Below are 12,451 nucleotides of genomic sequence, written 5' to 3'. Positions count from 1 at the left end.
GTCATGTGCAAACATCGTATGCTGGGAGGAAACAGCAGGAGGGCTGGTCCTCGGCAAGTTCTCGATGGCAGTGGCCTCAGCGTAGCTAGGTATCTGGGCTTTCTCGAAGGAAACGTTCCTTGGTAGCCGAGTGTCTGCGTGGCTGAGCATGATCGTGGTCTGGTAGGGTTCAGTTGTGTCTAATACAATAGGATTGAGTGCCTCGATGTCCTCAGACGACGAGCGCGAGGGCCGTATCTCCGGACGAAGGTCTGGTGGGGGTATTTTCAGGTCGAATACCGATGCAGAGTCCGGGACCTGTAGTGTAGGATTCCAGCCACTTCGGTCAGGGTCAGCAGCAGGGAACTCCTGGCAGCATTCCGTTGACGAGCTGCAACGAACGATTGCAGCCTCGAGGCGGGGCGCTGCCTGGGCTCCATCCTCGGCCTCGGGGAAGATCGAGCTGGACTTGCTGGAGTCACAGGAAATCCGTCCGAAAGCGGCAATCAGGGCTGCACTCCATTCTGCCCAGGACTGCTGCCTGACGCCTTCGTACCTGTGCCATGCTGCGGCAGCATCCCGCAGGCGATCTATGGCCATGTCCCACTTCTGCTCTTCAGTCGTTCCGAGAGCGTTGACGGTTGCCACCCATTCCTCGGCGTCGTCCTGGAAGCCGCGAAATTCCGGTAGCGCGAAGGAAATCGGCGATGGCGGGACGGCGGGCAGAACTCCGAAATGTGCCCCCGCCAAGCAGTTCACTTGCTCCGATACCTCCGCGAGAGAACGCCGGAGATTGCGACGGTTCTCGGGCGAGCTTACCTCGAAGTTTTGTGCGGCGGCCGCAGCCAACATGGCATTGAGTGCGCACAATGTTGGCAAGATGGCAGGACATAGCTTGGAACTCGACGCTATGAGGGCGTTGGTCGTGACACGGAGTTGCGCGATGGTATGCTGCAGCTCCGCTGCGCTGTCGTGTGATCCGCACGAAGAGCCAAGGCCCGCCTCTGCGGAGGATACAGTGACTGCGGTATTCGAGGTGGTACAATTCTTGACCAAGGACGCGTGGACGGCGTCCCTTGGAAATCCAGCTGTGGTCGGATTCGTGGACATGGGTTCCAGGGCGCTGGAAGCGTCAACGACGTTCCCAGGCAAGCGGAACCCGTGTGATGAGTTGTGACCTGGTACTGTGGCGTAGATGAAGCGGTCTTGCGCCGCCGGGTAGGCCTCGACGCCGTACACGGTGGGTGCTTGAAGCGCCGACAGGTTGCCAGGTATGGAGGAGGCATGTACGCCATCCCTAGGTGAGAGAGGCCCGTGCGCATGGTTGCCGCGACGTGTCGCGTCCCAGGACAAGTTTCCCGGAACCACAACGGAGGCCTGGACGCCATCCGTCGGTGCTGGGATCGATGCTGGCCGCGACGGACGCCTTGCGGGTCCCATCAGCGAAGAAGCGTGACGGCGAGGAGGCCTTGACGCCGTCCCCGAACGGTGGTGTCAGTAAACAGCTGCCGAGGAGGGCTTGACGCCGTCCTCAAGCGACGCTTACCGCGGCTGCACGTCGGCGGGCGTTCTGGATGACGAAACCGAGACGTAAGCCGTTTTCTTCGTCGACTGCGCCATTGTAAGGACGAGAAATAAGACACAACGCCTTTGCTGCAGGCCGGCTGTTCTTATTCTGCTTCGTCTTCCTCCTCTTCCTTCCTAGCATGCGAGTCTGTGCCAGAGAGAGTTCCAGTTTCGGTTTTCGTCATTACACTATATATATATATATATATATATATATATATATATATATATATATTGGGAACATTAATGTGTAAAAACAGACATTCACCTGGACATTCCAGAGTCTCCCGATCGATGCGACTATTTTCCGCTTTATTTTTCGCAAAAGTCCGTAGCGCATGCACTAAGTATCCTACACTTCTATGTATTATTCACCCAACATATTCCACAGGTTATAGCTTTCCGGCGCCTCATGCAAGGACGCACAAGCGAATAACGATCGATCTCACGAAGGAATTCACCAAAGACGCCCTGCGGGGCTTCGCAACCAGCGCGGTTTAAAGCGACGCTTCGAAAGCAGCAGCTGCACGTGCACTCGACCCCACGCTGGCGGCGTCAAGGATCCCACGCCAGTGGCGACGAGACAAGAATCGAGCCGGTCGTTTCAAGATGGGCACTTCGCCACGAGACCGCGTCGCATCGGGGAATGCGGTTTCCAGAACGTACACACGAGCGAAAATGAACAAGTTTCAGAATGTGGAATGCGCAGCTGGCCCTGTAGACCCTGTCCGCCTCTCCTGGCACGTGTATTAACGCTGAATTGGCGCATGCATATCAAATTATAGTCTTTATTTTCACTACGCATGCATTCAAAAATGAACTACAATGAAAACTGAAATATAGACTCATGCAAGCAGGCGGCTTCACTATGCCCCGCAGCCCCATGGAAAGTGTGGCCCCAGCAACAAAACACAGTCAATAAACAAAAAAAAATAGTACAGGCTATTTTCTGCAAGACATCTAAGTGCCGCCATCTTGGACTGACCGGTGTTTAAATTTCTCCCTATTTGTACGATGCGTCTTGCATCAAAAGTAGATAAAACATCGTATGCATTAACCAAACCGTTCTAAGCGTATGCGTCGGCTGTAACACCGTTCGTTCAGTTGATAAAGAGACAAAACAAAAAAAGACTAACAGTCAAACATAGCGCCACTCAAACGCACCCCAAAGACAGACTGACGATCCCACCTTTACCTCCTGGTGTTCATTAATGTTTGCCGACATCGCACACTACATGGTGCACTAGCACATTGCCCCCATCGAAACACGATCGTCGTGATCGAACCTCGACCTTCGGGTGAATCCCAGGGCAAACACAAGCGCTTATATCAGCTTACCGCTTCTAGTGTTACTAATATGTTGCTATTGACGTCGTTACGCAACTGCACACAACTGCTAATTTAAAGCATACGAAGCTGTTTAACGTATGTGTGTGCGTGGATTTGTATACATAAATTGAGCGCCACTTTATACCGTCTCTCTCAATAAAAAAAATTAAAACATTCACATTGCATCGGCATGCTTCGCATAACATCGATTTCAAAGGTACGTGGGATCTGCCGAATATTTCACCAGACGCGTCATACGCGTCGGTAAGTGAAAGTGAGTACTTAATCGCACACCAATTAACACAGTAGTGCCCGTTAAAAAAAATCGATGTCGGGGTTGCTGATACATGACATACATGACATTTCAGTTCGCGTGTTGCTGAGTTCTTAAGTTCATTAGCATAAATTTCCGAGGCACTTTATACTTAATTACGCAAGGTTGCCAACAATCATCCTCTCTCTTATTTTCTCCGGCATGCATATTCTGATTGCTTTAAAAAATAGATACATTAAATGAACCACGTGTATCTCATATTGTGGGATTATACTCAGCTAATATAACATGTATCGCTTAATGCGCACTATTGCGCACAATAGGCGTTAGATTTAATGAGCGGCCAGGGACTTGTTAGTTTGCGTCCTCGCTTGCCACGGTCTTCGCGTTGTTTGCAGACAGATTGCCGATACGTGAACCCGACAGTCAACGCCCTCTTTGCCGGTTAGTGAACCCAAGAGCAAAATAAACAAGTCGTTCGACTCGCGCCCATGCTTTCAGACTGCACGCTGCTTTTGTTTAACCACAGCCAATCTTACAGCTGCCTCATCGTACAGTGCGGTGATTGCCCGTCTGTGTGTCGAGTCTGATCCCCTTTATCCACTTAGTGTAGTTAACCTCTTCGCTTTCTCTATCACTTCTATCGCTATCCCCCCGATTTCGATAAGATGAGGGATGTGCGCCCTCATCAACATTCTGTTCCTTTATTGTTGCCCTCGTCAAGCGGCATTCGGACCAACGACATCATCCCAATGATCGCGTGGTCGCAAAGCGGTGGGTGTGAATAGAATCGAGCGTGAATTAGAATATCTGACATTATACCTGCTTAGCCTTCCGAGATGCATAACACGCCCACAAGGCAACAAACACGCAACGTCAATACTGTGACAAATGAAAGGTGGCTTCAGGAAACCTTCTTGCTGGTAATCCTAGTAATTGTTGAGGTTTAACGTCCCAATAGCCGCATATGATTATGAAATAGTCCGGAAAGTCCAATCACGTTGAGCATTTCACGTTGATCGAAATGCGACAGCCGCAGCCGGGATTTGATATAGACATTACCGGTCAACATGTAGACACAAACACCATAACGACTACAGACCACCACGGCGGTTTCAAATATGATCCGACAACTCCTTCCGTGATACCATCATACGGGCCGCGCCATCAGGTATAATGAAGAGAGAGCATGCGATTTTCAGTCTACCCTTTTCATATACAGCAGTGCACAAACCTGCACAGACACAGAAAGCCAACACCTATCCCGTTTTTTCTGTGTGTGCGCCAGATTGTGCGTGCTGCCACGCAAAAGTTCGTGTACACGATTCCTTTGATAAAGTGACTCAAGTGAATGATGGTACAACAATCAGCGCGGAGTGAGACGCAAAGTTCGGGCGGGCCATCGCCGAATGGAGTACTACCACGCAGCGCGTGCTGTGAAATCAGCATTATCCATTAGGCGGAGTTAACGAACCCACCATGGCGACGCCAAATGTGATGGCCTTTTGACAGTCGGTACTCCCAAGAAGACCCCGCGCATATATACAGCTCGCAATGTCGGTACTATACTAACACTACACTTTTACGACGCCGTCAAAAGCGTTCTGGCTGGCGCATATACGTTGACGTTCACGTCCCACGATGGGGCAAGCGTACCCTCAGACTCTCTCTCGACTTAATAAAGTTTTTCTCCCTCTCTCCCTGCATCGCCCGAAGACATATTACCGCAATAAGCTGCGAGCAGCCATCAACGGCTCGAGGAGCTCATTGCGCTACGATATTTCCTAAGCACGCGTTTGCACGTCGACGAATGCACACCAACACCGCGGAGCTCTGGAGCGCGGCAGAAACGACCCGGCAGCCGTTATAATCTGTCGTCCCCGCAGGGAAGGACCACCACCTGTGCGTAAGCCGTTGTTGGAGAACCAATCAACTTACCGACTGCAGAAACGGGCCGCTATGCGCAGAGAACTCATCGCAGTATCGATAACTGCCAACTCTCAAATGTACGTACAGCGACTGGGACGCTCCGCGCTGTGAGAAACGACCTTCGAGTCGCAGCCGGTCGGGGAAAGTCACACTCGGGGGCACCGATGCGCTGCGATTGCGAGTGTGATTGCGCGTTCAATTATACCGCATGGCATGCAGACACCAGGCAGCGGCGAAAAGGGCGGAATGCGTGAGGTAAATCTCACGATCATGCACGCTGTAAAGCAACGGCGATATACATACTCAATGCGGCGTATGTCAAAAAAAAAAAAAAAAAGGCGCGCTGACTCGCCTGTGCGAAAAACGCGCGATTGCATCGCAACCACTCATCGGAGCGCGCTCGTATATAACCGGGATTATACGGACGTGGCGTTGCGTCCGTGGCTCATGTGAAATCACGCGATTTTCCGCGTGAGCCCCTCACGACTTTTGCAAGCGCGACGATGTCCAGCATCCCTGTCGCACGCAGTGGCGTTTCTTGTTGCAGTAACGTTAGATCTGCATCCATCATTTAGAGGGCGTATAATACAAGGACGATGTATACGTAAGCGTATACCATCTGTGAAATGGAAGTGAAGCGTGCTTAACGAAAATTGACTCGCAGCGCAGCATCGTCCGGACCAAGTGGCCTCCTCAATCGTTTTCATCCCCGTACATTGAATATATTATCTCGTTCACCCTTCGGACAGCACAATACAGCGTAGATGACAGGCCCTAAACGGAAGAGGCGATTTGGAACGACGGCCTCGCTTATCTGGGATTTACAAGACTACGAAACCGTCTCTGCGCTTCTCAAGACAACCCGTATGAACACTTGTGACGTATACCGGATGCCGTATACCGGATGCCGAAGGAGCCCGCTGGTGCGTATACGCTAGTACAACGCATTATCTCATTTCTCCTCCTCTTTCATTCCACTATCCCCGGTGCAGGTTATATCCAACCTGTGAAGCGATGCACTTCTTTATTACTTGTTTCCTTCGCAAGTTTCTCCCTTGCTATACTTTAGAATAGCAAACCAGGTACGACTTCGTCAACTCCATTAAGCCAATTCTCTCGCTTTTTTTTTTCCTCCACTGATGGGCCTGATTTAGACAGCCATACACACTAAAGTGTGTTGCATTGGGCTAGTTGGTCAACCATGGTAAAAGGTAAAAAAACAAAAACAAAGCAAACTAGAAGATCAGAAGTCCAAACACATAACAGTCAGGACAAGCGCTGGTCCCATCTGTTAATAGGCGCCAAGCTTCCAAAGCCATGGGTCTGTCCCGGCTAGCTCGTACGTGACCGTCTAGTTAGATGACTCTCCCCGCCGCGTTGGCTTAATGGCTAAGGTACTCGGCTGCTGACCCGCAGGTCGCGGGTTCGTATCCCGGCTGCGGCGGCTGCATTTCCGATGGAGGCGGAAATGTTGCAGGCCCGTGTGCTCAGATTTGAGTGCACGTTAAAGAACCCCAGGTGGTCGAAATTTCCGGAGCCCTCCACTACGGCGTCTCTCATAATCATATGGTGGTTTTGGGACGTTAAACCCCACAAATCAATCAATTAATTAGATGACTCACTCAGCAGGTGCTGACGGACAGACAGACAGACGGACGTACGATTGACGGTTCACCAAAAAAACCCTCCGAAGCTCCACCCCGCTCATCATCATTCACTCCGTGAATATGCTGCGATTTTTTTTTCTTCGTACTTGGTCTCTCCTAGTTTGCACTGTTTTTCACCGAACTCGCAAAAGTGGGCCGAAGAGCTATAGCCCAATGCTCTCGATGCAACACCCACAAGCCCAGACTACCGGCACACCACAGTACACGCGCTACGCTTCAATGCACCGCAATAACACCTTTCTGGCTACAATGTCCGACGCTTACAGTGCGCAAGCTCACTCTTGTTTGCAATTGTAAAAACGCCGGGCGTCAAGCACGGGCCTGTTTCGACGCGCCGCCGATGGTGTCAATCACTGCTCTGAAACTAACTGCCCAGCGGCACACAAGGAAACAATAAGATAGACATGTACATGGACCTCGCTCTCGCCTCGTTCGGGGAGGTATGCGGAGAGGAAAAAAACCTAAGTATAGCCACATCAGCGCCTCTGAACTCAACTGGAGCGCTTCTCTAGCCTCACGCGCGTGTTCGGGTAAAAACAAGCCACCGTCGGTCACATCTTCCGTATTTCGCTCGCTTCCGCGTGCCTGCAAAATAAAGAAAAGGCGCGGTAAAGCAACGACGGAAGGCCAGGAAGCTACCCGGCAATAAGGACGGAACTCAAGAGGCGAGGAAAGAGTGAAAATGGCCGAGTGACAGTCGGGTTCGCACAAACTGCGCATTATATATAGAAGAACGCGGATGGGAAGAAAATACAAGGAAAGACCCGGATAGGCCTGCCCGGGCGCCAACCACGCATATACATATATGTATGTCGTCGCGTATATGTAGGCAGGAAACTGCGCCCGATTTTCGAGAGTGCAGCGGGACCCTTCTTTTGCTCGTTGCTTCACACCGATCCCGCGTCGTTCGTGCTGCAATAACACCTCGCCCGCTCCTGTCTAAAGCTTTTTTTTTTTTAGTTTGTGCGAGAGCATCGTGTATAATGAGAAAAGATCCGTCTGCATATATAAAAAGGTGCAGGAAACAATCGTCTTTGCGTAGCCGAATAGGCAGAATCATGCACGGGCAAAACACTCGCATGTGATTTCGAAAACAATTAAAATAAGTATTGCTTTGATTCGGTATGCATTGATAGTCTATAGCGTGTTTAACAGTACACAACACAGAGTTTCTAGTCAAACGTTGGGCTAATATACCTCGGAAGAATGCGGTTTCGGGTATATATGTCAGTATACCATTTGTGTTTTAAGCGCACGAAACACGCGCAAGCGTTACTGGGACGTTTGGACCATCTCGAACTCTGCCGAAACGTGTCCGTACAATCCATTTACACCTCCCTTGCGTCAAGAAACTGTATCGCAAAATATACACACCCACAGTTCCAACTGATATAATTGCTGTGGCTTTACATCTCACAACCGCGATGCCCCACAGTCGAGAGCTCCAGAAGTTCGGGTTCCTTAACGTGCACCGAAATCCGAGCACCCGGGTCACTATCATTGCGTGTTTAGAGGAAACGATTTAGAGTACTCGGTGCTCTCCGATGGGAGAGCTGCCGTCCCTTGGGCCTCACACCGAACGCCCACGCTCAAACCAATCATATTGAGAAGCCTCCGTCTAACCTTGTTCATTTTCCGACATGTCGTTTCAATAACAGTTCTTGACACTGTCAAGTCCACTCACGGCCATTGCGTCTTCACAGAGCAAGTATTGAGCCGTCCCGCACGTTCCATTTGTAGAAGTCACTTGAATATATAAGCATTCATTAAAGCGCGCGTTCTAACTATTCTCGCGTTGCACGTTTTTGGGCTTTCAGTTCGTGGTTTCTCAACCTTCCTAAGCTTAGCGACCTTGCGCTAAGTACCATCCGAAAGAAAAAGTTTGCACCGCCCTTCGAGAGTGTATGCATGTACAGGCGTAGCTTATCGGGCTCACCCTCTTGGTTGCGCATATTTATTCCGTCGTCCTTCGGAAGTCACAGCGTACTTTGCATGTCTCCTTTTCCGGAACCAAGTTCGCGTGCATAAGTAATGAGCACGCTTCAATGAGACTCTTCTTAAACCTGCGACCCCCCCCCCCTTTCTAAACCTCGTATTTGAATATAGTGTTCTGATCGTAAAATTAAGGGCCACAATTGTTCCGATTGCAAAAGCCTGAGAGGGGGATCAGGGGGGCGCTACCGTACCCCCCCCCCCCCTATTTAGCTATATATACAAAATTTGAGTAGCCGGGCTTTCTAAAACTGCGCCTGTATACGTACACACTTTCTGAGGCTGTCCATGGGTTCCTTTAGCGGCGACGATGAAGCACGCATGCGTATATTTTCAAGTTCCTTGCGCAAGCTTAAGCCAAATGGGATGAACACTGCGCGGCGACTCTGCGAATGTGAGTGCCTACGCAAGAGTGGCCGTAAATACGCCGAGCAAGGACATTCCCGGCGACAACGCGGGGTCGTGCGCACTTTGCTACGCAGGCAGTGAACGAGCTAACTTCCGAGCATCGCCTACAGACGTTATTACGATCCAAAGATAAACTTCCCGCTAGTGAAGTTATGTGTTCTCTTGTAGAGCCCTTATTCACCGCCAAGTGCGCGAACAATGAGGCATATACGAAAGTGCGCGGAGGTATACGCCGCACGTTAAGCCCTAAAATCGTTATTGACGCTGTAGTAAGAAGCCGAGAAATCGAGGCGGTAATTCGGGCTACAGTGTGTTGTGAAAGAGTTCGAAAAGCGTCTGTCCTGTCCACGTGTTTCTTGTGTCTGCGTATTTATTTTTGTTTCAGCTACCTAAATGAATGGCAGTGAGTTCGAGGACGTTTCTGCACCCGTGCGTGTGGCTCATATTGGAATTCGAATCTGCTTGCCCAAGAAGAGCAACTGAAAGTCGTGGTTATATAACATGAAACAGGGCACTTGTGTGCGCTTATGTAGTGTATGGAAAAAAAAGTCTGCATTTTTTTCCAATGGAGTGCGTGGATGTACACTGTTGCTAATAATAATAATGGTTGCTGGGGTTCAACGTCCCAAAACCACCATATGATTGTGAGACATGCCGTAGTGGAGGGCTTTGAAAATTTAGACGACCTGGGGTTCTTTAACGTGCCCCGAATCTAAGCAGACGGGCCTCAAGCTTTTTCGCCTTTTTCGAAAAAGCGGCCGCTTCGACCCGGATTCGATCCCGTGACCTGCGGTGCACTGTTGCTAACGTATTGCTGTCGTTCTACGTATACTTATGGTATTCATTCTCTTTTAGATTGTGATATGAAGTTGCATTGCTTGCTGTTCTTTTTCACTTTTCAATAACTCTGAAGTGACCACTGTTGTACACAAACTGATATCTCATATGCTTTTGTTGTACGCTGTCTACTGTGCTGTCTTTATATAAAGGGCCTTCAGGCACTTTCAAGCTGTTTACAAAAACTTTCCGCCTGAACGACCCCCAACAATTTGTAACAAAATGTTAGAAATAAATGTTTAATCAATCAATCGACTGATTGATTGGTTGACTGATTAATTGATTTGCTGAGCTGTGAGGGGGTGAGGTTTTTACCCCCCTGAGATACCCCGTCAAACACGAAATTTTACTGGCGTCGGCGTCCCGCGACAACTATACGTCAACGCGAGTGATGCAAAAATTACCACGACGTTCATGGCAGCGTCAACCCATGGCGTCAGCGTGACGTCCTAAGTAGCCAAACAATTTCGCAGCGTCATGTTGACGACACGTGGCGGCGTCACACAACGTGGCGCCACACAATGACCTGATCCCGTCACATCGTCGCTTCGTCAAACGCTGTCCGACCACGGACGCAGTGAAAAACTAACCGATTTGCTGATAGCTATTGCAATACCTCGGATACTGGTGGTCGTCAAATACTACGTGAGGCGCAGAAAGCTTGCGGGAGGAGATGGGGTAGACGATTCATACGTCGACTGCAAAAAAAAAAAAAAGAAAAACGACTTCTTTTCTCTTTCAGACGTCTCGGTAGCATACGCGAGACAACCTCGAGTTTTTCCTATTTGGGATATATTATATATTATAACAATGCAATCTAACAGACAATAACGCCAAGGAATGTATAGGGGAAGTTGTTAGGCCAATTGTAAGGTAAATGTGAAGAAAGAAAAATGCGTGAAAAGATAACTTTCTGTGGGCAGGAACCGAACCTGCGACCTTCGAATAACGCATTCGATACTCTACCACTGAGCTACCACGGCGGCTATCCTCCCAGCCTGGGATTATATGTGAATTCAAGCGGGTTATATATATATATATATATATATATATATATATATATATATATATATATATATATATATAGCCGCCGAGGTAGCTCAGTGGTAGAGTATCGAATGCGTTATTCGAAGGTCGCAGGTTCGGTTCCTGCCCACAGAAAGTTATCTTTTCACGCATTTTTCTTTCTTCACATTTACCTTACAATTGGCCTAATAACTTCCCCTATACATTCCTTGGCATTATTGTGTGTGTGTATATATATATATATATATATATATATATATATATATATATATATATATATATATATATATATATATATATATATATATGTATATATATATATATATATATATATACTAGTCACGCTCAATATAACAATATAAGCTGCAACACGCTGGCTATAAAAACAAAGTCAGCCCAATCATGTCCTGAAGAACGAGAAGGATGACACCGACAAACATTAAATTGGTTCAGGAAGCACTACAAACTCAAAGAGTTTATTTCACCTTTTTTTTTCATGCAGATGCCACTTCGCAGTGTTGGTGCCATGCATAAAAAGTGACAGGAAGCCCCTCCCTCGCAAGGAAATTTATGGCAACGCCGCTGGTACATACATGTCCTAGTGGCGAGCAATTTCGAAGCACTCACTCGACTTAAGCATTTTCGGCAAATGACAGCGCAGGTACACAGCAATTCTTACAACTTAAGATGAATGGCCGTATAACTTTTTTACGTGTATTGTAAGACCAAACGATTAACGGACAAATCTGCGCAGTTGTGTGTCAGAAAAGATTTAAAAGGAGAAAAAAAGAGGAGAGCGAAGGAATTTCTATATCGGGGCGCCTCCATTTCGCTGACGCATTACACAAACGCACCGAGTGCCGTTTTCGGGAAAGACGTGTCTCAATAACTCTTCCAACGCAACATTATGCGGGCAGCGCAGCGCGTTGCGTTATATACGGACCACACCGAAACGATGCAGCTATACACTTCCATTTTATACGAGGCCCATCCGCGACCATTGCGGCAATCGTTTATGAGAGCGCCGAAAGATATACCGAGCTCGAACCGTATAGCGGCAATCGCCGTTGCGTGGCTTCTGCAATAAAGCAAGAAAGCTCGTCAGATGTTGTTTACTATACATAACATGTCCAAGGCGGGAAAGCTAAGGAAAGAAGAAAACAGCTAAGGAAAGAAGAAAAGTTATTTTTTTATTAAGGAAATAAGATATATTGAGCTACTGCTCGACCACACACGACGAAGTGCTTCCTTTTAATTTACGAAGTATACGTGCCGTTTTCCGGAAGAGCACCAACTCAAATCAGGCCCGTAGCCAGGAATTTTTCGGGGGGTGTGGGGGTGCACTTAATGAAAGCCTTGAAAACCCCCTATTTTCGTTACTTCCCTCAATAAAACAACCGATTTTATAGAAACTTCGGGGGAATGAGGGAGCCCTATAGCACCC

Source organism: Rhipicephalus microplus, unplaced genomic scaffold, assembly GCF_043290135.1.
Source record: "Rhipicephalus microplus isolate Deutch F79 unplaced genomic scaffold, USDA_Rmic scaffold_21, whole genome shotgun sequence".
NCBI classification, from domain to species: Eukaryota; Metazoa; Arthropoda; class Arachnida; order Ixodida; family Ixodidae; genus Rhipicephalus; species Rhipicephalus microplus.
Note: the sequence above shows the minus strand (reverse complement) of the source record.